The sequence below is a fragment of the Manacus candei genome, unplaced genomic scaffold (assembly GCF_025592945.1).
Source record: "Manacus candei isolate 608988 ecotype Guabito, Panama unplaced genomic scaffold, ASM2559294v1 h1tg000010l, whole genome shotgun sequence".
NCBI lineage: Eukaryota > Metazoa > Chordata > Aves > Passeriformes > Pipridae > Manacus > Manacus candei.
The window spans coordinates 4209869-4234090 of record NW_026138058.1 but is presented as its reverse complement, the minus strand read 5'-3'; the positions used below and the strand labels follow the sequence as shown (position 1 = coordinate 4234090).

General features: G+C 43.2%; 1 protein-coding gene and 1 long non-coding RNA gene across 3 annotated transcripts in view; one reads left to right on the top strand and one right to left on the bottom strand.

The window, feature by feature from the left end:
- Positions 1-1573: 1573 nt before the first annotated feature.
- The window catches only part of LOC127466549 (uncharacterized), a 48944-nt gene continuing 26295 nt past the window's right edge, over positions 1574-24222 (bottom strand). The window contains exon 7 of the mRNA XM_051777437.1: positions 1574-3177. The gene's annotated coding sequence lies outside the window, so the exon portion shown is untranslated. The remainder of the gene's footprint in view (positions 3178-24222) is intronic.
- LOC127466557 (uncharacterized) lies at positions 3133-23521 on the top strand. 2 transcript variants are annotated; one of them, XR_007902782.1, is made up of 4 exons: positions 3133-11114; positions 17092-19399; positions 19482-19663; positions 20942-23521. It is a non-coding gene; the product is annotated as an uncharacterized LOC127466557 (long non-coding RNA). The 2 variants fall into 2 exon arrangements; XR_007902781.1 differs by lacking the exon at positions 3133-11114 and having other exon boundaries at positions 11121-19399.

Genomic DNA, 24222 nt, shown 5'->3' with positions numbered 1-24222 from the left:
GTGTAGTATTTGTTATCTCTGTAGCACAGGAACATATCCTGGAATGATGGATGCAGCAAGCTGAACCAAAACCAAGTCTCTAAGGTAGGGATTTCATTTTAATATCAGTGCAAAGTATTTTGTCTGGCGTCATTTTGTGTATGTGAGGTACAGCTCCTTAGGGTCAAATCCTGTGATATATTAAGGATTCTTATTATTTGTTGGAGGTTGTCAGGATCAATAATTCCCCAAACCAATAATTTGTTATACTGATTAAGTGGAATGAATGCTCACTGCCTACTGGAGGTACCCAGATAGATGTAAGTGTGCCAAATCATCCCTCCTGACAGCATCAACCCCTTTCTGTTGCTTCTAGAGGTAACTTAGGCTCCCCAATTTGGTCTTCATTCACACATAAGTTACATGCTTAGGGCAGGCAATGTGGCACTTCTTGTCAGAGAGTTCAGCATGTGCTCCACAGCAGACCTTCCTTCAAGGCCACTGAACTTCACTTGCGAGGCTGACTTTGAAAAACTGTCTCCTCGTGAGTGTGGTGTTAGTAATCCTGGAATCCCTTGGGCTTGGAACCAAATTGACTGAAGTTCTCCTGGAGACAAGCTCTAGAGGATGCAAACTATCATGTAAAGGGCAGGTGGGAGAGGAGCCTCAGATTTACACTCCGTTGTGTTGTACTGTAGTGTAGTGTACTGCTGTAATGCACTTACCTCCTGTGTGCCCCAAGACCCTGCTCTGTGCCCTGAGCTGGTGTCAGATTGAGCTCAAGAAGTCCAGCACTGAGGATTTCACAGTGCAGTGTGAAATCCTCCCTACAGGAGACAGAAGTTGCTTGCTACAAGGACAGGTAGGCTATATGTGCATGATGTCAGCAAAGTGTGCCAGGGTCATGCAGGTGCTGTAGATTACAGACCATTTCCAGGAGTGGTCATAGCTGGTACAGTGTACATATAGATGCTCTGGTGTCAGTTTGTTGCTCTGTGTTTCAGATTTGTAACTGTGCAGTAATCAGTGCCAGCCACGTCTGTGTGTTCACTCATGCAGTGGAATTGGACTGTGGCCTGTCCTGGGTCTGGCCCTGGGACTTGATGGGGCAGACTGTGAGTTAGAGGAGAAAAAGGAAATCACAGGGAAACAGCCCAGTTTCTTTTTAGAGTGGTGAGCTAGTAAAATTTTGTTTCAAGAAAACCTGTCTCTACCTTTTAATCTTGCATAGGCTTGACACTTTTTGACTACAATTCTCATTATCTCAGTATTATCTTCTAAATAAGACTGATCCTGAACCTACTTGTCATCTTTCTTATCCCCCAGACACTGATCTTTCTGTTCTGTCCCTGCAGTAACAGATTACTTCCCTTCTCACACCAACTTCTTGGTGAGTATTAAAAGCCTACCTTTCCTACACGGTTTTGCTATCCCACAGTCCTGAGATGGAAGGATCTGTGGGATGATGGAAAGTGTGAAAAAGTGCCTGATGCTGTCACGACAGGCATGTGATTGTGCTTGTGCTGAGGCAACCAACACTCTGATGTTTAACTCCATGGATGGTGAACTTCTCTAGGCACAACCACATGGTCTGCGATGATTTTGAGATAAACCTTTGGTCATGCAAAGTCAGCCACTGCCTTTGTTGGAATTAAAGAAAGAGGAAGATGAAGTGTGAAACTTTTTCGTGAGAATGCTGTCGTTCACATTGTCTTAACCCAATGATGTTAAAGGAGAAGGAAAAATGTCACTAAACAAATAAATAATTATGTTCTTGGCAGTAGGATTTGCTTTGCAAACATGAGCATTTGGCAAGTTTCTGCATTTTTATCTTCAAGCTAAACAGAAATCTGAGGAAAAGAGTAAAAATCAAAGTTGAGAATTTTGAGTTGCCCTGGCCTTGCTGAAGTCAACAAGGTTTACAGAAGAGAAGGCAGGAGATCTACCTTCCTTAAAAAAGGGCCACAAGATTTGCAAAGGGATCTTCATTTGAAGAGAACAGGAAATTACCAGAAATTAAACTACACATACCTTACTGTACCTAGTATTTTTTTGTAAAAGGATGTAGACAGATGATGCATGTCGTTTTGTGCGTGTGTTTACCCATGTGTGTGTGTATGTAAGCACAGGGATATGTGCTTTTCAACAGCTCCAAGTCCCCAGCATCTGTCAGTATCTCCAGGTGCACGTAAGTCATCTGAATCCTACAGCCTTAATTGCATAACACAGACCTATTATGAAATATTACCACACCAAGATCGTTTACATTATTTCATAACAAAAAGAAATACTATTACAGCACATTTTTACCCTTAAGGGAAAACTACTAATTATTTAAAACGTTGTCTGTGTGTGTGTTTGTGTATGGTGCATAGGGGTATATGAACCTCATTAAGGAAAAATGTAGGGGTGGATTAAAGCAGGATCCGTGGGATACAGCCCCAAGGTCAGAGGAGTTTCAGCAGACAAGAATGTCAGAAGCTATGCAGAAAGTACCAGCGTAGTTGGTTATAATGAGCTTATTGGGGTGATATGAACCACTTAACTTGAGGGGAAAGCAGCACTTTGGGAGAGGAAGCAGCTATGTAAAAGACTGTCAGAGGACTTTGGTGGACTGCAGATATTTGGGTCTCTGAGTGGAACCCAGACGCTAGTGTTAAACTTCGGCATTCTCTAGACTGCAAGAGGGTTGCTGACTTTTGAGACAAATTAATTCAGTTACCTGTCTCCTCTGTTCAAATCCAAATTTCTGTCTTGCTGCAAGGCAATAGCACAATTACTTGGCTACTGCCCATGTCCTTCCTTCCATGTTAGAGATTTTTTTTCAGTGTATAAAGTTTTATTTTGTTTTTCATGACTGGTAAGAAAAGGGCTGTTGTTCTTGCTCCTGCTCATATGATTGCTTCCATGCTCCATTTGGTGACCAAAATGGAGGATTCCCCACCCTCAGGTGGGTGTCCCAGTTTCCTGGCTGTGGAGGCTCATTTTTTTCCCATGTGTGTTCATGCATGTCCTGCATCCACACCAGTAATTTGCTGGTCAGTAGTGAAGTTACAGTGGCTTTGACAATTGAGCCCTCCAGGCTGAGGCACCCAGGATGCTTTCCTGTGGAAGGAAGACTTACAGCTCTTCAGGAAAAGAGTCGATGACTTCTATTGTCTCACGTTCAGGGTAAAACCCATGTCAGCTCCAGCTGTGCTGAAAAAGACAATGGTGTCTATTATTTTTTTATATCATCCTGACCCCATGAGTGGAGTGGAAGTGCACTGACATATACATGTTAGACTCAGCCCCTTCAGTAGGAACACCTGGTTTCTGTGTTTTAAGACTGAGACTTGGGCCTGAATGAGGTGTCTAATCAGCTAGACTGAGAACATTTAATGTTATTTGGGAGTGCAACATCCAACACAATCCTGTAAAGGTTCAGGTACCTTCATGGACAGACAAGGGCTGAGTGTTTTGACAATGATGTCTGGTGTACCAGTGGGAGATGTAGCATATTGTGGCAATGGACCATCAAGATTCTTAAGTTAAAACATGCATGGGGTGTGAAACATAATTTTTCAAAGTGCCTTTTAGGGCTTTTCATTCATCTTTCCAGAATTCTGGATTAATACCATCAAACTAAAACCAAAATCAAAACCAACCAACCAAACACAACAAAAAACCCCCAACACCCTAAAAGTGGTACTTGGGACCTTCTATCCCTCTATCCTTCTTGGGACCCTTTATCTTGCGGTCTTCTACCCCTCTGTTGGAGCACCAGTAGAAGGGAGTGTTCTCAGAGGGCAGAGGAAGCTCTGGGTGACAGACAGGGGGATGCTGTACATAATCTCTTTTTCATGGTTCCACTGTCCTAAAGTCTCACCTGCTGAGCTGGAACAGGGGAGTTATTTTGGTGGAATGGAAACTTTTGTGTTAGTTGGGGGAATTCCCCTCATAGGTCAGGGAGTCTCTTCTTGATCAGGTGTTATAAGGCGACTTGGGATCAAAAGTGTGCTCTACTGCCATCTTTCTCCTCCAGCTGAACTATGTCTGTTGAGAAAGGGGTCTTTATGGTACGTAGATTTGGCCTAGAGCTTAACAGGTGACACTAGCAATCAGGATACACAAGATGCTTCTGAGCTTACTGTTGTGTTGCATATGCAAAGTCTAGTACTTCACCCCAAAGAGATGACAGGGCTCAATTCCTGTATGTCATCTTGAGGCTTTCTAATTCAAAGAAAACCAGTAAATACTACTTTTGCAGAGTGCTTGTTCACCTGTTTCCACATAACACAGGCTTCTTGTGAAACACATTAGAAGATGCACAGCTGAAAGTTCTGCATGATATTGACAGATTTAAACTGTGTGGCAGGTAATGCCATCCAAGTATTTCTCGTGTCTCTGATCTATATCCTGTAACCATTGCTACCTTGTGAGTTCCCCCTCTGCCTTCCCCCTGCAGCCCCTTCCAGGTGCCTGTAAGACAATATGTGACTGACCAACCACTCAGAATGCAGGGGGCTTCCATCTGTCTGACCATGCAGGACATATTTTCACTTGGCATTGGTGGATCAAAATGGTAAACTTTTGGTTACAGGAGCCTGATGTATTTGTTTTTCAGGCCTTAAACACAAGCATACCTCTGCAGGTAGGAGAGCAGGCAGAGCTCCAAGGTTGGTTGCCCGTAGCTACTAATAGAGAAGTCCTGATAAAGAACTTGCTTGCTGTTGCAGCTGCAGTTGGCAATCAGCTGGACTTAATTTGTGAGAGGCTGAAGGAAGCTGAGAGATGCAGCAGCTGAGAGGGGTCTTGTTTGTGCAGCACATATGGTGTCCCAGCACGTGCCCCCTTCATTGCCATTCCTCAGAGTTGGCTTCTCTTGCAGTATTCTTTGACACAGGACTTTGACTTGTAGGGCTGCACTTGAAAATTGTTTCAGTAGTCAAATAGATGACACCTTTTTGTACTGACTGTTTATGTTATCAGAGTTTTCATCCTTGAAAATGAGAATAAAATAGGTTGTGTATATTACAAAATGTCATGTAACATACCAGCTGTCTGCAGAGGCAATGCATATATGCCTATGTCTATTTAATAACTGTAAAGCTGGAATTTGCACAAACTGTTGCTGTTCTGTTGTTCTCCAAGTCATTTTATATTGGAATTTTGGTAAACCCACAGCTAAAGTTTAGGCCACAGGTTATAAAATGGGTCAAGTTGTCTATGTGGCAGTTTGTAGCTGTATGCTACTAGATTTCTATTGCTGGCTTAGGGTAGCACAGCAAAAAAAACCAGACCCATCTGTGCTTATGTTGTATGCTAAGCAAACACTGTTTCATGGAAAATTTTTATTGGACTATAGATGTCTTCTCTGTTGTCGTTGTTCCTCCTGCCACAACCTGTCCACACCAACTCCCCAACTCCACAAGCAACTTTAGGTGGCATGGCATTGCTCGAGCTGCCAGCAGTACTCTGAAGAAGTGTCCTGTGCAGAGCATTTGGGTGTCATTTGTATTTCTTCCCTGTTAGGTAGAGGGTCTGTTTAAACAACATAAATGCTGTATGGGACACAGTGTTTGGTATTTTTAGCAGATATCAGTGGCTTTAATATCTGGAATGGCATAATTAATGTTAAAAATTAACTATACCTAAATTTAGCACTAATATTTTCAAAGTAAATTTAGAAGAACTGACACAAGCACTCTTTGAGTGAGCAGTAACTGTGTGCATAACTCAAGTGGTGATTACGGAAAGGAATTATGTGTAATTCTGTGAAACACATATGAAAACCACATAAACACGCCACATTTATATATGTTTAATATGTCTGTTAATATGTAATCTATGCAGTCACATATATGCCTGTATGCTCATCATACCCTCACGCATGAAGAGTATTTTAAATGTTTGGGTTTTTTAATGAAAAGAAGGCAGCCTCTGTTTCTGACTTTTCAATTATCTCGTTAGGACCAGGAAGTGAATTTGGGCATCATGTGTGACTTGTCTGGTGTAATTGCTGAGCCTAGCATCTTCCATTAACACCGAGGCTGGCAGCACAGGAGTCATTCCAGTTTTGCAGAGCAGCTCTGCCAGTGTGGCACAGCCCTGCCTCTGGGGCTGAAAGAACAGTTTCGTTCCCATCATTATCCTTTTGGGCTTGTTGGCTCGAGAAGGGTGCCCAGCAGTGATGCTTTTTGATCAGGAGCTGATTTACCTAATCTGGCTGGATTGGAACATCAGTGTCTCATATGGTCAGTGTGCAGGTTCTTGTTCAGAAACCCTGTGAGTGTGAGTTGCTGAATTCCAGCTCTCGGGCTTCACTTAGACTGACATTTCTCAGGGATATCCGTCTTCTGACCTGGGCAAATCCTTCAGCATTTCACATTTGTAACTACATCAGTCTATCAATTACAGCCTCAGCAAAACCCCTGTGCGTAACCTGGAAGCTGAACTGTCATTTTCAGAGAAAGCATGCTTTTGTCCTCTGTAAATATGTAAAACAAAATTTCTGAGCTGTTACCAGCCTCCTTTTTCAGTCATCACGCATACAATCTCACAAAGAATGAAGCGATGCTCCTGCTCTTTATCCTCCTGCTCAGAAGGAAGGAAGACCAGGAAGTTGTAAAGAACTGGTGAAGAACACAGGATAAAAATCCCTACCTTTGCCTTGAATTAGTGGCATAACTAATCTGGCTTGAATTCACGTCTTCTTGCCTGTCCCTTAAAAAAGAAGCTGGGTGTAGTAGTGGTGGTACTTTCTGAAAGTAGAGTCTGTGCTTCCTAAAAATAAATTTATCAGCACTATGGAGTAACAGCATGTAATGTTCTCCATCTCCAGTGGAATTCAGAGCTCCTTGTCACTGGTCAGGATGAAGTTGTGAAACCCAAGTGGATATTTTTAGCAGATTTCAAGAAAATAGCTTCTTGTAATAGTACATGTTGCCCTATCTGATGTGGCGTTTTGTCTTTGTCCTCTGTTTGAAGGAGAGAATGCAGGAAATAAACTGGTTAGTTTGTTTATGGCTCTGTCAAATGACAAAGGTTGAATGGAAATCCAAATGCACTGAAGTAGTATTAATTGTAGATGCACAATACTCTGGCTTATATTAGCATTCAAAATTATTCTTCTTCTGAAAAGGCTAACAGGGGAAAATTTGCAAAAACTTACACATGATTTGACTTTATGTGACTTGAAAAACTGTGGAAATGGAGTTAACTACCCACATAAAACTTCGTAGGACTGGAACTTTCTTCTGCTTTATTTTATTCCTCAAAATTAAAAGGCATCTTCAGATCTGAAAGTTACTTTATATGACTTCTGATGGGACAGAGTGGATAGAGTTAAGATTAGAGGATAGGTCTTAGGTTTGTGTCACATGATTTCTTTCAACCCCTCCTTGTGTCTTTCTCAACCATAGTATTGTTCATAGCAGTCAAGCAGAATTTATCAGTGATTATGCACTTTAGTTCCTTTAACAAACAGATTTTTTTTATTATTATTTGTTTTGTTTTGTTTGTTTTAGCTGACAAGGTTATATAACTTCTGGACCCAGTTTATGTGGCACAGTGCAGCACAAATGACCCATGCAAAGTTCTGTGCTGCAGTGCTCGAAGTTTCTGGTACCTGCAGCAACTTGCTTAAAGCGTGTTAAAACAGTCAGAGATGCAAACTGTCCTCATTTGGTTTCCCAGAATGGAATGTTTTGCAGTGGCTTTGATATTGAAACTTGTTTCATCAGTGTCTTACTGATAGGTCCTTAGCAAGACATTTGGTGTTGAGGATGGCTAGCATGGGGTACTTTCCCCCAGCTCAACCTCACTCTGCACTGACCCAAAATGTCATGGAGTGGAGGACAGAGCCATGCGTCAGCTGACTCTGTGTGATACCTGGAAGTCTTTTCTGAAGCCAAACCTAGGCTGCTTTTCAGTTTTGAAGGACATTTCACCCTAGCACCACAAGCATCTTGGTAAAAGTAGAGTGCATGAATGTAGCTGTTTCTTGGCGTCATTAGTGTTAACTGAGATTAACTTGAAGGCGGTGGAACTGCTGATTCTGCCTTGGGCTGTCTTCCAGAGCAGACAGAACTGGTTCCTGAATGCTGTCTGTCTCTGTGGCTGAGGCAATAGAGCAGGCAGATTGTTGGGTTACCAGTATGCTCGAAACCTGTACTTCAAAGCTGATGTACTGGCAACAGTTTCAAACTGAAGTCTGGTCATCCATGAGCTCTCTGATAATCAGGGCTGCTTTGATTGCTCTTGGGACAGAGAGCAAGAATTTGGTTTTTTATCATTAGCACCAACTCTATAGTTCGAAAAATGTCAATATTTTCTTCAAATAGAAATTGTTAATTTACCACAACACAGAAAATGGTAATTTTCTAAAGATATCTTATAGAACCACTGAGCTGCGTCTTGTGGCCTTAGAGTCTAGGCTTTTATTTCCTCTAAATATACTCTGCTCTGTTTTCCATGTGTCTGTCATGTTGAATAAGTAACAGGCAGTGGGCACAGGACCAGGACTCATGTCCTGTGTATCATGTAAAACAGAACAGGCAGCTCTTTCTCTTGTGAGAGATACCATCACGGTGTCCTAGTCACAAAGCTGGAATGGAGGTGCTGGAACCCTAAGATAGAGTTGCAACTTCTAACTCAAAGTGTGCTAGGGGTTTTCTTCTTACTTATAATGTCTACTGTTCTAGTGGCTAGTCAGTGTCCTCGGTAAAGCAGCCTCACCTTTCAAACTTCTTGTTGCCCTGCCTCAGGTTCCTTTTGAGCCAACCCCCAGCCTCCCTCCTCTGTTCAGTTCTTTTCTGTCTTTTCCCAGTGCAGCATTCTCTTCCATTCTGTTCCACCCCATTGTGGGATGCCCCATCCCAGGGTCCTCCTGCCTCACCTTGTCATTACGGCTCTGCTCAGCACTGGAGGTGTAGGCACGAACAGTGGGACACTCAGGTTTGCTGCTTTCCCTCTTACTGAACAGGGCTGCAGCTTGTGAGCCATCCCCAGGACATGGCACTGAGTGCACCCTTAGCAAGTGCTGATGACACCAAGCTGTGTGGTGCAATCAGCACACTGGAGGGAAGGCATGCCACCCAGAGGGATCTGGACACCTTTGAGTGGTGGACCAATACAAACTTCATGAAGTCCAGCAAAGAGAAGTTCAAGGTCCTGCACCTGGGTCAGGGCAATCCCAGGCACTCCTGCACACTGGGCAGAGGAATGACTGAGAGCAGCCCTGTGGGGAAGGACTAGGGGGTGATGGTTGATGATTGCCAGCATGAGCTGGCATGAGCTTGCAGCCCAGAAAGCCAATGGAATCCTGGGCTGCCTCAACAAGAGCATGGCCAGCAGGGCGAGGGAGGGGATTCTGCCTCCCTCCCCCTCTACTCTGCTCTTGTCAGGCCCCACCTGGAGCACAGTGTCCAGTTCTGTTGCCCCCAGTGTAAGAATGACATGGAACTGTTGGAGCAGGTCCAGAGGAGGCCAAAAAGTTGCTAAGAGGACTGGAGCACCATCCCCTATAAAGAGGCTGAGAAAATCAGGGCTGTTCAGCCTGGAGAAGTTTGTGTGGAGACCTCATGGCAACCTTCCAGTGTCTGAAGGGGCCTACAGGGAAGCCAGAGAGGGATCCTTGGTCAGGAACTGTAGTGATAGGACAAAGAGTAATGGCTTCAAACTGAAAGAAGTGAAATTTAGGTTAGATATTAGGAAGAAATTCTTTACTATGAGAGTGGTGAAACACTGGAACAGGCTTCCCAGAGAAGTTGTGGATGCCCCATCCCTGGCAGTGTTCAAGGCCAGGTTGGATGGGGCTCTGAGCAACATGCTCATGGCAGGGGTGTTGGAAATAGATGTCCTTCCAACCCAAACCATTCTATGATTCTATGACATTCAGGTGCTCATAGGATCCAATGGCTGAGCAGTCACATGCCCTGCCTATGTGCTGTGTGTCTGTGTGCTGTGTATGAGAGAACAGGATCTTGTAAGACTGTGTTAGCTGACTCATATAATTTTCTGGCCCGATATCATCTCATCAACAGTAGATTTGAATAATTTACCGAAGTAATGCTACTACTGCAATTTAAGAAGGATTATTTGCAAATGCTCTCTTAAATTATTGTGGATCACACTTCTGAGAAGACATTAGAAGGTTCATTTATGCTACACACCTTCCTTAATCCAGGGCTTAATTTATCTAAATTTTGTGGCAGCCTATCTGTTCAAAGGCATGATTTGGCAGCTCTAAAGGTTGGTGTGCAAAACTATTGATGCCTTTTCCAAATCTGAAGTCAAAGACCTATTGTTTATGGGCTGATCAGGGATGCCATGTGCCTGGGATAGATGATGGTGATATGGTTTGAAGCTGGCTCCCTGCCAAGTCTCCAAACCTTACCACCAGAAGTCCCCCCCCCCCCCCCCAAAAAAAACCTCAGGGAGAAGAGGGAGAAAAAAAACTAAGAAAACCTGAAATGAGAGAGAACCAAAGTGATATATATATTTACACTTATATACAATTAAAATATACAATTTCACAAGGGAAAGGGAAGGGGGAAGGGAAAGGGAACAAAACTAAAATAATATATATATATATCCCAATTAGTGACCCAATATCTAACAACTAAAAGAGTTAGCAAAGAAATAGCTCACTACTCTCCTGAGACAACCGAGAGTCGCTCCGGAACGATCACCGGCAACCTCCACCTCCCAAGGTTGACAAGGCCTAACCAGGCCTCACTAGGCCTCACTACACCTCACTAGGCCTGACCAGGCCTCGCTCCCCAACACGGCAGACTCAACAGCAGGGAACCTGCACCTCCAAGCCACTGGAAGGAAAGAGAGCAAAGGCCTCTCCTCCTTTCTTCTTATAGTCTGGCTTACGTAAAAATCGTAGGGAATACTGGGTAAATCTGGGCACTTCCTTGGTTACAAGCTGGTCACCAAGGAAGGCCTAGCCCGAACCACCACAGATGGTTATTGAACCCCTGAACAGTGTCCCACGTACTCGCGTCCCACCTCTATCATTCCTGCTGTTGACTGCTGGTTCTTTCAGATAAGAGAATACTCCTGCTCTTTAGCAAGAAAGATGGATTTTATGCACGTCTAAAGAAGCCAACTCCTGTGACGTCATCTGCCAACAATTTATATGGGTGGTATGTAATGGTTTAGAGGAAATTCTGCAAGATTTTTTTAAAAGATTACATTCTTTTCAGTTTGCATTGTTATAATTACCTCCTTGTTGAAGAAATATAGCTGATTATTTTCTTTCTACCCTGTACCTAAGAGTGGTATTTCAGAGAGGATTAACTGGATCCCCTTCAAAATGTAGCTGTTGATGTCTCCCTGTTCAGGGTTATTTTGCCTGAAGTGAATGTCTCTTTTCTGTTTTGACTCTTAAATACTGTGATAAATGTTGGGGTCTACTAAGTTTCAACTTTCTATTTTTATCCATCGGTAAACACTACACCAGATGTGGGTGTGAAGGACCCTGAGAAGCTGAGGGAGTTCTGCTTTTATTCAGCAGTTTTAACTTTCATAACTGAGAATTTCAGCTCATTTTTTAGGGTTGTGTATGTGCTGTTTTGGGTTTTTTAAGAGCTGAGAAAAACAGGCTTACGCAACTTAGTTTGCATAAGTGCAATGAGTCATTCACATTTTATTTTTGCGTGCCTCTGTGTGTGTGTGTGTGTTGTATTGCTTTATATAACCTGTCTTTGAAAAAGTACTACTGTGAATACTAAGAATATATTTTTGCTGTAAAACAGAACAAAAAAAAAAAAAGAAATATGCCTATTAGGAAGATAACTGCTTCTCGGTGATATCTCCCTGTAGATACTGTTGTCCAGGAGGGCACTTTGGTGATTCTTTTTAACACTATGATTCTCCAGTGGCGAAGTTTATGCTGATATATGAAAGTGTAAGAAGGTCAGGTAGCTCTATCCTTTCCTTTTGTGGGCAGAGCTGAGTGTGACTCCACATGATAATGTTGGTTATATATATGTGTGTGTGTATATATATATATATATATATATATATGCATATACTTATATAGAGGTTTCAAATATGTGTAGTCCTTTCAGCATACTGTAGCTTCTGCTTTATCACATTTATTCCCATCATCTAGGGAAGAGTGGAACTTTCACAGCAGTGTACCTCTGTGCACTGTTGAAAGAAATTTGGGGCTTAAATCCTTCACACAGCTATCAGGCATGGGTGGCAAGCATCCTTCACCAGGCATGCTTACAGAGTCCTCTGGAAGGCTTCATCTTTTTTGACACTACTTCTCTGCTCCGTGTGATCAAGGGTACTGTGAATGTCTGGCTGCTTGGAGTTTATTGTTTTGAATGAGGTTACAGGTAATTAGGTGTCAGTACCCTTTAACTGCTAGAATTGCCATTTTATTTTATGTTTATATGTTTCAGATGTGTTTTCTTTGACACCTGATGGATGGTGCTGTAACTATGACAGGGAACTCACTGTTAGTTTTCTCAGGAAGGGGGAGTGTGGTTCATGGTGCAGAGATGTGGGCACAGATCTTCTTGCCCCACGGCTCTTCTGAGGCTTACTACATCATTCCTCCCCAGCTCCCTGCTGTGTCATCATGTTTTCTGATCTGATGTGTAGGATGCTAGAAATCTCTCCAAGCATGAGAAGTTCACCACAACAGTTTCATGCAGATTACTTCCATGCACACTCAGAAGTCCCTCCACTCTGCTCTGCTGCCCTGCTTTACCAAATCAGATTCGGGACTTCTTCTTTTCTATAACCCAGTTTTTTATTTCCTTTAACACACATCACAGGTTTTATTTAATTTCAATGATATCGTAAGTTTTGTGCAAGTAGCACTGTTCATTGTTGGGGCAACATTTTTTGATGACTCCTGGTTGAGAAGATGAGGAAGTGAATTTGGACATCATGTGTGACTTGTCTGGTAATCACTAGAGAAACTGTGTTTTCTGTTTGATGCAGAAAGGATGTTTGCAGTTGCAAAATAAAGCAGTATTCATCTACTACCCCGCTAGCAGATTGACAGTCTGAAGTCCACAGAAGTGCCATGAAACATGGGTACTGCCATGGGCAGGGACACCATCCACTGGGACCAAATTTCTCAGAGCCCCATCTAACCTGGTCTTGAACATTTCTAGGAGTGGGGAGCCCACAACTCTGGGAAACCTGTTCCAGTGCCTCACCACCCTAACAGTAAAGATTTTCTTCTAATATCCAATCTAAACCTACCCTCCTTCAGCTTAAAGCTGTCCCCCTTTGTCCTTGTGAAAAGTCCCTCTCCAACCCCTTTAGGTACTTGAAGGCTGCTGTAAAGTCTCTCTGGAGCCTTCACTTCTCCAGGCTAGGTCAGGTGCCCCAGACCTCTGAACAACTTAGTGTCTCTCCTCTGGACCCATTCAATAGGTCCGTGCCTTTCATTTTTTTGGGGACCTCAGACTCCAAGGTGGGGTCTCACAAGAGTAGAGAAGAGGGGGAGAATCGCCTCCCTCACCCTGCTGGCCATGCTACTTTTGTTTCAGCTCAGGATGTGGTTGGTTTTCTGAACTACAAGCACATGTATTGAGCTTTTCGTCCACAAACACACCCAAGTCTTCCTCCCCAGCTAGTCTCAGTTCATCATCATTAAGAAATTGGGTTCACATAAGGAATTGTAGTACCTGTCTAGCTTCAAAAATGTGAGCAGTTTTCATTAATACACTTACATGTATAAAGTCAGGTATAAACTTAAATTCCTTGTTGGATTGATGTTCAGAAGAGCAGCTCAACTGGTTTGGGCTCTAATGCGATTAATGTGCCCAAGACAAAAATACCAAGTAGGTGTGACATAGGTATAACTGTTTCCTATAACAGCTGTTGAGAATAAGGCACCTCCTTCACTCAGCAGACAATTGGCATGACATCTGGAGATAAGAATTATATCTGAACTTGTGGAACCCTGTACAAATAAGAAAAAATTCCTACTCACGTACACAAAAGCTATAATTTAGAGTAACCTTTATATTTAATCCCCTTAAAGAGGTGTTTTGCTTTAGCACACAGTTGTGGGCAGTGTCTCCGTGGGCATAGTAGTTATTCTCACCACTGCTTGATTGTTTCAAATGACCCCTTGTATGAACAGGCAAATACCTAAATTGCCTATGCCTTTGTGTTAATCATGACCTCAAATGTTAGATGTGAGAAGTGGCAGGCTTTTGCAATAAAATTATAGCTATGCTTTTAACATTCATTCTTGTGCTTCAAATACAATGACTCAAGTTTGCTGATCCTCAAGGCAGTCCTTGAAGCACTGTTTCTAATCGGTCCTTTATCCCTGAGGGTATTATCCTTGTGCCCTTTTTTATATGCCCATGCTGCATAAGTCTATTACAGAGTCACAGAATGGGTCAAGTTGGAAGGGATCACAGTGGGGCATCTGGTCCAACCTCCCTGCTCAGTTGTGGTCATCCCGGATCACATGGCACAGGATCTCATGCAGGCTTTTCTTGAATATCTCCAGTGAGGGAGAATCCACATCCTCTCTGGACAGTCTGTTCCAGTGCTCAGTCACCCACACAGTGAAGAAGTTCTTCTTCATGACCATGTGGAACTTCCTGTGCATCAGTTTCTGCCCATGGCCTCTTGTCCTATTGCTCAGCACCACCAAGAAGAGCCTGGCTCCATCCTCCTGGCACCCTCCCTTCAAATACTTCAGACACTGATGAGGTCCCCTCTCAGTTGTCTCTTCTCAAGGCTGAACAGGCCCAGTTCTCTCAGCCTTTTCTTGTAAGAGAGGGGCTTCAATCCTGTAATCATCTTCATTGCCCTCCAGTGAACCAGCTCCAGGAGCTCCTTGTTCTCTCATTGTGAGGAGCCCAGAAATGGGCACAGCTGTCCCCCCTCTCCCTGGGAGTGGGTAAAGGGGCAGGATCTCCCTTGACCTGCTGGCAATGCCCTTCCTAATGCACCCCAAGACACCACTGGCCTTCTTGGCCACACGGGCACACTGCTGGCTCATGGAGCTTGTTTTCCACCAGGACCCCCAGGTCCTTCTCCACAGAGCTGCTTCCCAGCAGGTCAGCTCACAGCCTGTGCTGGTGCCTGGGGTTGTTCCTCCCTGCACTTACTTTGTTGAACTTCAGGTGTTTCTGCTCTGCTGCTCCCTCCAGCCTGTCCAGGCCCTTCTCCAGGGCTGCACAGCCCTCTGGGGTACTGACCACTCCTCCCAGCTTTGTGTCATCAGTGAACTTGCTGAGGAGGCATCTGCCCCTTCATCCAAGTCATTGGTGAATAAATTAAACAATACTGGGCCCAGTATGGAACCTTGGGGGACAACAGTAGTGACAGGCCTCCAACTACAATCCTGTGTCACTTCTCCCTGTGCCAGTGGTCACAACCCTCTGAGACCTGCCATTCTGCCAGTTCTCAATTACACATTGTCCACAGAAATCAGTCATAAGGCAGCCATCTCAGTGTACCACAAACAGTAGATGTCTCAGGAATTTAAAAAGTCTTGCTAGAAGGTGAATGTCCACTGGGGTGAAAGGATGGTCCTGTAATGGTACATTTGTGTGCACTCTGGACACAAGGTTAAGAGTCTAGAGAATCGGGGTGGGCTGAGCACATGAGATCATATGTTTTACTCAGGGAAATATACCCTCTGCTCTTAAAAGTCATTGGAGCTTGAGTTGAAATTAAACACACTCTTCCTGCTAATGACGTTTTGCAGATTTTTTCACATAATTTGGTGGAGAATCAAAGATTTTATTACTTACTTACAGAAAGAGATACTTAACCAGCAGGACATTAAAAGAAGGAACAAAAGGTTTACAAAGCTCAAATAAATCTTTCTCTGTTTTTCTGTGGTGTGCTCATCTGACTGCTTGAACACGACTCTCTAGAACTAAATTTTTAGCCAACTGGGTTTTAGAAATTTCACAGAATTTCAGCACAAAGCAAGTCAACTTTCTGTAACCATGATAAAGGAGGAATAACTACACTTTAACTGACCCTTATGATAAGTTTCCAGCTGCCTGGAGTAGAAATCTGGGTCACTACTTCACTGAGCAATAATGTAAGACATCAGGACACTGCTGTATTCCAGGTATAGTAAATTACCCTCTTCTTACCAAAATCAAAGCAATAATCCCACTCGTGTCCATGAGTTTGTTCTGAACTTTGTCAGTGATACATTTTCCATGCATAAACTAGAAGGCTTGTTAAGCTTTTTTAATATTATCTTTACTTACTGACTTCTGTCTCCTGTTCATTTTAGTGGAACTTTTTAAAGATTACCTTTTATGTGGCAGGAAAACTGACTTAATCTATTTTAGATATCACTGAGGTGAAATTTATATGAAACGCAGTATGTCCTTTGTCTTGACCAACTACATTGAGGAAGTCACTGCTACTATTACTAAAAGCAAATGGCCAACAAGTTAGCTCAGTAGCAGACTGGCATGGGTATCAGCTGATATCTCAAATTTGATTCTGAAAAGTTCCAGAGAACCATGGAGAATTTCCCATCAGAATTCAGGAGAAGGGCATTGTTTTACAAATTCTTTGTGTGGATTTTTGGCAGTAATGTAGCCTGGGATGTAGAAGCCACCCCAGGCCAAACTCCTGCAAGGGTGTCAGATTACATTAACAACATATTGGGAAGCAGGTATTCAAGAGTACTAGCCTTCATCTGCGTCACAGGAAGAGGCTTGAAATAAGGCTTGAGAAAAATACTTTTTAGAGTTACGTGGGAGGGGAAAAATAAGCTTCAGCAACCTATTATTGGAGGCTTTTTCTTCAACCGTTTTTTTATTTGTGAGCCAAATACTGCAGTAATTAAGCTGCAAAATGAAGGGAATGTGCTTTGCTTTTAGTGGAAATTAACATTGGTTTTCTCCAGGCATTCAATCACTTAACTCAGTTGTCTTTTTATATTATTCAAATGTGACACACATTAGTTAAACATAAGTGGTTGAAGAATCATGTTGCAGAATGCCTCTTGAGAGAGAAGCATGTTATAAACATTTCTACTAATGGAATATTTATGTTAATGTAAATTAACTCCATAAGGGTGGCAAATCCTTTAAAAGGTGAACATGAAGTTCCTGCTGCACAATGGACGCTTTTATTATTTTGTTTCTTGTACAGCACAAAGGGTGGTGTACAGGCTTCTGCTGTAGCCATCAAGGAATTTGCAAATGCAGTTTTTGTGACCCTCAAGAATCAAGGCCTGTCACACAATGAAAATATAATGCAGACTTTTGTGATGCTGAGGAAGAGGAAGGACACTTGCAGAAGTAATTGTAAGAACTGTGATGTGAGAAAAAATGCAGAATGAACTGAGTCTGTAGGAGAGCAGAGCAAAATGAAGAGCTATAGGTAGAAGATAGATTTAATGAGATGGATGGAGATAGCGATCATTTTAAAGTGGGTGATCAGTCGCCAACAATATTAGGGATAAGGACCTAAGAATGACAAGAAAGTACAGTCGTCATCTCTGTTTCCTGTTGCTTAGAGCTGTACAATCCTAAACATCCACTGGTCAGATGATGTGACCAATCCATCTGTTCTAGAACAAGCAGCAGTCACAAGCATTGAGGCCATGTTGCTGAGAACACAGCTGTGCTGGGCAGGGCACGTCTCCAGGATGAAGGACCAACCACCCCCTCCCTAAGATCCTGCTTTATGGTGAACTTGCCACCGGCTGCTGCAAGAGAGGAGCCCCAAAGAGGAGATACAAGGACTGCCTGAAACAACATCTCAGCCTTGGCCATATTGATCACCAGAACTGGTCTACTCTGGCCTCCAATCAGGAGGTCTGGAGACACACCATCTATAACACTGCTGATGCCTTTGAGAACGCAGCAGGATCACCCTTGAGGAGAAAAGACAACGCAGAAGGAATCGTGTCTTGCAGAATTTCCCACCTAAGGAGTCTTTCTGCTGTGCCTTTTGCAATCGGATATGTCTGTCTTGTATTGGCCTCATTAACCACCAGCGTGCTTGCAACAAATGTGGATAGAGCCTTCCTAAATCTTCGTTCATGAAGCCCAGCCATGATGATGAGAGTTGTGAGATCAGACAGATCTGTTGGAGTGATGGAGGGGACTGGTAGCACACCTTGCTTGGAAAGCATTTGCAGTGGTATGGCTGAATTAAGTGCTTTTCAAAGAGGGGTCTAATACAGGCTTCTCCTTACAAACCAACTTCAGGGATGGCAGAACTGAAGGAATGGTTGCACCATCCTTTGGAAGACAGCGCAGCAATCAACAGAGCTGTTATTACAGTCTCCAGCACGGTCCCTTTGCTCTTGTGCGTGAGGGGAAGCAGAAGCCCTGGAGGTCAGGGAAGTGAGAAGTCCAGTGAAGTGCCCAGGCTTTGTAAGCACAAGGGGATTTACCCAACTGCCTGTTTTGAAGTCCCCTATCAAACGTAAGCACAACCTGCTAAATAAAACCTTTGATTCTTCAGCGGTTTCGTTTGCTTGTTTGTTTTTGCGGTATGCAAATTTGTTATCAAAATTATTTATGTTGCACAAAGTGCTCTTTCAACTGTGTTTTATTAATTCAGGAACGGCAGCGATAAGATCTAGTTCTTTCCAAAGAATTTGGTATGCCACATGTCCCAAATGGATCAGATTACAAAGGCAGTTCAGTTCCCAGTTAGGCTCTTCAGTGAAGTGGTTAGATTTTTGACAGCACTCAGCATCCAGTGGGTCTGGTGTTCATTTTCAGGAATGGGAGCGGGTGAGCACTTCTGCAAGTGTAACCTTTTGTACTTAAATATTTGTGTGTTTTCTCCCAATCCCGTTTTACATGAAGTTATGTGATATTTTTTTGTTGTTATTTTCAGAGTTTGTTTCCTTGTTTAATAAAGAAAACTAAATAGTTCTGCAAGAGTCCCACTGCATTTCTGTGTATTGGGATTGTCATATTTTTGTGATTATTTGTTTGTATTTTTATGATTTTCATTATATTTAAACCCCAAGTGTTCATAAATAAGTGCACAAAAGAAACCACAAATACCATGATGAGTTACACAGTAGTGATAACTCCAAGTACAAATACTAAATTTAAAATGTAAGTTGTTATTTGTACAGTCAATTAACATGAATGACTGATGAATCACAGTAAATCCACAAACACATGCTGAACTGGGATTTTTGCACATGTAAATCCATTTCCCTTAACGCCTTGTTCCTTGGATAAATATGACAGTTTTATGTGACTTTTCAAGAACTACAGATTACTTTCTTCCACTGGAAATCAGTGTGGTGGCCTAACTACACTAAATATTCCTCTCATCCAGATTTGTCTTTAATTATGATTTTACCTCTTGAAACATCTCCCATTTTCAGGTTTTGTGGAAGTTGTTAAGTTCCAATCCCTGATGGATACATGTGAATACTTAATAAAATATATATCATATAGCCAGACTGGTATTCTCATGGTGCCAGGTGAGTCAAAGACACCTCTAAATCATTGACACCGGTGTCACATAACTTACCAAACTGTCTCTCTGATTGTCTTTCCCCACAGCTCTGTCCTCACCCTGACAGTTCTGCTTCCAGTCCTCGTGGTGCACAGCACGCCTCTGGCATTGATGGTTTGCATGTCTCCCAGCTTCTCCCTACACATTGATGCCATTTGTGAGCTTCTCATTCCAGAACTTCCCAAAGACCTGCTTTCTGTACTGTGCCAAAAAGGTACTAATTTCTGTAGTAAGTGTTCTCAGAAAGAAAAGCCAGCTTCAGTTATGATTTCTCCTGTTCCGTTTTCCTTTGTCTTGCCAACTGTCTGACTTTTATCACTCTACCTTTGTCTTCCCTTGGTTTGTCAAGTTGACTTCTGTAGTTTTGGTGTACTCCTGAACAAGCAGCAGATCTTTTCCTTGCCACTGTAACATGTCTGGCACTTACTGCAGTGTTAGTTTTGATATCAGTAGTGATTAATAGTTGCAAAAATTCATGAACTGCTACTGGTCTATGTCAACTGTTGTAGTGGCCCCTATTTTAATCTCATGAATCACTGCCTAGGCAATAAGCGTGGTTAACCTGCAAGTCAAATTGAAGGTGAGCAACGAGCTGTGACTTCTTTTCTCTAAATTCTTTTTGAGTGTTACCCCATCTTCCCCTGCTACCCCCACGCCCGTCATCTGTTCACGTGCTCACTGCCTTTTTGGTCTTGACTCCAAGCTCAGTCTGTCAGGGGGTCTGTGCTGGTGTTTACTGCTGCACGCTATTACCACAGTGGTCTAAAGCTTGTGTTCTCACAGAGTTGCTGACTGTGACATTAGTGCTTCACTGTACGGGGTATGATAATGGCAAAGGTGGCACAAGGTGGAGAGCCATGGAAGCACTATGCTGATCTTTGTTCCCTGGAAGTGCAACCAATAGGAAGGGGTGGATGGGATACAGGTGGGACGGGGCTCCTCATCTCCCCCCCATCTCAGCTGAGCTCTGCCTGTTTCACATCCATTCAAAGGGCTTCATTCCTCAGAACAGGCTGTCCGGCCCCTTTTTGCAAACACATCAGTTTCAGCACATGAAAAAAAAGAAAAGGTCTGGTTGCATGGATCTGGGGAAGAGGCAGCACTGCATAGCTCCAGCAGAAAGCTAACTTTTCCTTCCACTGTTCTTCTGCATTTCCCCCTCCTCCCCCTGGGCCCTGCAGAGAGATTAGCGATCAAACTGTAAATCCCCCAAGTGCAGAAATTAGTAAACCTCCCATCCCATCCCCAAGAGGACATGTATGCTGACAACAGCCTCATTCAATCTGACACCTGTTTCACTTTAAAACAGAGCCCTATAAATAGAGTGAATGTAACCCTAGGTGGCATTGCAAAATATTATGGAAAATACAGCTTACAACCCTGAGAAGAAGGGGGAGTAGAGAGAGTGGGGGTGGGCAAAAAGACACTATCTACCATAAAAACCTGGCAGCTTCGTGCAAGTGCTGTTGCTTTTAATTTAAATGCTCATTTCTTATTCTATTTTCAGATCCTCTCTGGGATTTTAGGAATGTTGAGACGTGCTGGTTATAAAACCCTAAGTACAAAATGGTCACGGATGGCTGGAATGAGGCATGTTCTAATGGAAACAAATCACTTGTCAGTAAGCAGCCTTCAAACTTTTGAACAAAAGCTCAAAAGGGTCAGGGAAAAGACATGTTTGTTGATCTAAAATGGCTGGATGCAGGTCATCAGAAAGGCATAGGCTTCAATATTGTTGAGGCAACTCTTCAGTTCTATGTAAAATTAGAGTTTTAAATGAGGTTAAATGCTTTGATGGCAACCACAAGTGGAATGAGCAACTTACATTAAACAAAAAGCTCACACATTATAAAGGGTGCATAACACCGAAATGTAAAGCACGTACACCACAAAACAGCTGCAGAATGGAGCTCAGTTGTGGGAACTGCATTTAGGTGTATAGACATGAATGTGTGTGAGGAAGACCATGCTATATCTGCTGAAATTTAGGAGGGTGACCAGTACTCCTGTAGGTGTCTGTGATCCGTTAGTGGTTTTGTTAGTTGAAATAGTGTAGCTTAGCTTTATAGTGATTTGTTGTTAAGTCTGTTCACTCAGCTTTCTGTAGGTTTTAACTCTAGATGAAATTCTGCAATGCAATCGTTAAATTTTTTAATATTTGCTTGCAAGACACGTGATGAGGTTCATGACCCCTGGACCAGCTATAATGAGGGATGAACCCTTCTTTTTCCTGTGTAATATTTTGTGTTGCTGTGTAAAATGAATAATGTTGGTCTATAATAAGTTGTATAAGGTGAATGAATTATAGTCTTTGTGGAACATCTCGTTGAATCTCCTATTTCTACTGTAGCTTGGTTTCATAAGCAAACAAGCCTTATGCAATCTTTCTTTATGATCAGTCTGTCTGTCTGCTAGTCACCCTCACAAGCCGCTTCTGAACTTGTTCGATCTTCGACTGGATTTGAAGGGCGTTTGCAGATAACTTATGTTTTGACTGGATTTGTTGAAACTGCTCTAAAAAAAGGAGAGGCAGAGGCAGTGCCTCTGCAGAGGGTAAGGCAGGTAAAGCAGTTGTCAGATAAGCAGTCAACGTGGGGGTCCTTGGTAGGGTACACACTGCTTTGTGCATGCAGGGACACAGTGGGGACTGATGAGAGAGGTTTGGACAGAGGTGACTGGGGAAACAAATCTGAAGGGACAAAGATTTGACCTCCATTAGTAACTAGGTTTCGTTTCAGTGTTCATGGAATAATTTCATTTTCATATGGAAAACAGCAGCAGGAGAAGAGGCAGTGACTCTGTGTGGTGAAACGATATCCGTGAGCTTCAAAGCACAGGGCAGCCTTTTGGTGTTTCTGAGGTTTACTCTGCTAAATAAACATTGTTCTGCTTTCAAAGGAAAGAAACTGAGACACTTTCTTCACAGAGTTTTGACTTGCTCAAAGGCACCAAATGACTCAGCAGCAACCAGGTGCAGCATACAGACATGCTAAGGTAGCTTAGAATCACATAATCGTTGAGGCTGAAAAAGACTTTTAGTATCGTTGAGTCCAACCATAACCCTAACAGTCCTAAGCCCACCAGTACACCATGCCCCTAACCACCACATATACATGTCTTTTCAATACCTCCAGGGGTGGGGTTGACTTAACCACCTCCTGGGCAGCCAGTTCCAATGCTTCATAATGCTACTGCTGAAGATATTTTCCCCAATATCCAATCCCTCCCCATACTGAGGTGCAACTTGAGACCATTTTGTCTCATCCTGTTGCTTAAAACCTGAACGAAGAAGAGACTGACCCCTGCCTGGCTACAACCTCCTTTCAGACAGTTTTAGAGGGTGAGAAGATCTCCCTCCCACGGCAAACAACCTCAGCTCTCTCAAGTCATTTCTCATAACATTTCTGCTCCAGATCCATCACCAGCTCAGTTATCCTTCCCTGAACACACTCCAGAACCTCAATGTTATTCTTGTAGTGAGTGGTCCAAAACTGAACACAAGATTTGTGATGAAGCCTCGCCAGTGCTGAGTAGAGGGAGAAAGTCACTGCCCCTCATCCTGGCCAGTGTGTCCAGCAGCTTATACAGATCTTCACCCACCACACATCCCAAATATTCTCCTTCCTCAAGACCTTGGAGCTTATCAGTGCTCCCTGTTCCTGACTTTTCGGTTGCTCTTAGGGTCGTTTAAATCTGCATCTGCTAGTATTGCAAGAGGACAGTGCTGCCTGCTCAAGCCCAGCAATCTCTTGCCATCCACAAAGGCCATGACAAGGAAAACATCTCCCAAATGCCGCTGGTTGTTTTTTGGTTTTCTGCCAGAAATGAGGGCATGCTGCTGAAGAAGGGTTGCAAAGTAGCCTGCAGAGAGCTCCAGGCAGTACAGACAAAAGCACTCCTGGTACCTGGGATAGCTTTGTTTGGAGTTAACTTGGGGTTGTCTGCAGTATCCTGCCCTGCTCACCTGCCTTAGGTATGGCAGCTGATAGTTGTTGCTCTTTTGTACTGCTCTTCTTGTCCGTCACGTGAAGTACACTGAGACCATGGGGAGGAGTAATCATGGGAGACACTCCATGTCTCCTCTTCAGATGCTACACTGCCTGGATAAAAGCTTATCAGCAGTTTGGGTTTCTCAGCACTGGTGCAGATGGGTTTGCAAACACCTTATATTTGCATTAGGAATGGCACTGCCTTTGTGTGCAGAGCACTGATTTAGTCCTTCTGCACCACTGAAGTTCTGTGTTGAAGCCAGATTGTGCACTACTCTGGGTGCTGGGGTGGAGGAGGCGGGAGGCAAGGAGTAAAAATTGCTCCTATACCATGATTAGTTTGTATATAGGGGTAGAGTGGCACTGGGAAAATGCTAAAGGGTGGGGGGGCCAGGGGGGCAGACAGATGTACTACTGCAAATGGCTGCTGCATCTCCCAGTAAGACAAGCTGATTTCTCTTTGCCCAAATGAGCATCAGATGAGGGAAGCACTTTTAGGAAACATAAGCCTTGATACTACATTCATTTCTGGGACAGAATTAAACCTGCTGCTCATGTGACTTGAATTTAATGTACGTGTGTGCACACAGAGTTTTTTGCTTTTTGTCACATGGCTGCCAAAAATAATAGTAAAACATATAAGTTAAACATGCTGTTACAACACAATATCACTTCATTACTGTTCAGGGCAGCTCAGGTTTCCTTCTGAACATATCACCAGCAGGCAGTAATGGAAGAGTACAGAGGGCACATGAAAAGAACAGTGCAACCTCTTGGCATTTTATCCTAAATGTCAGGC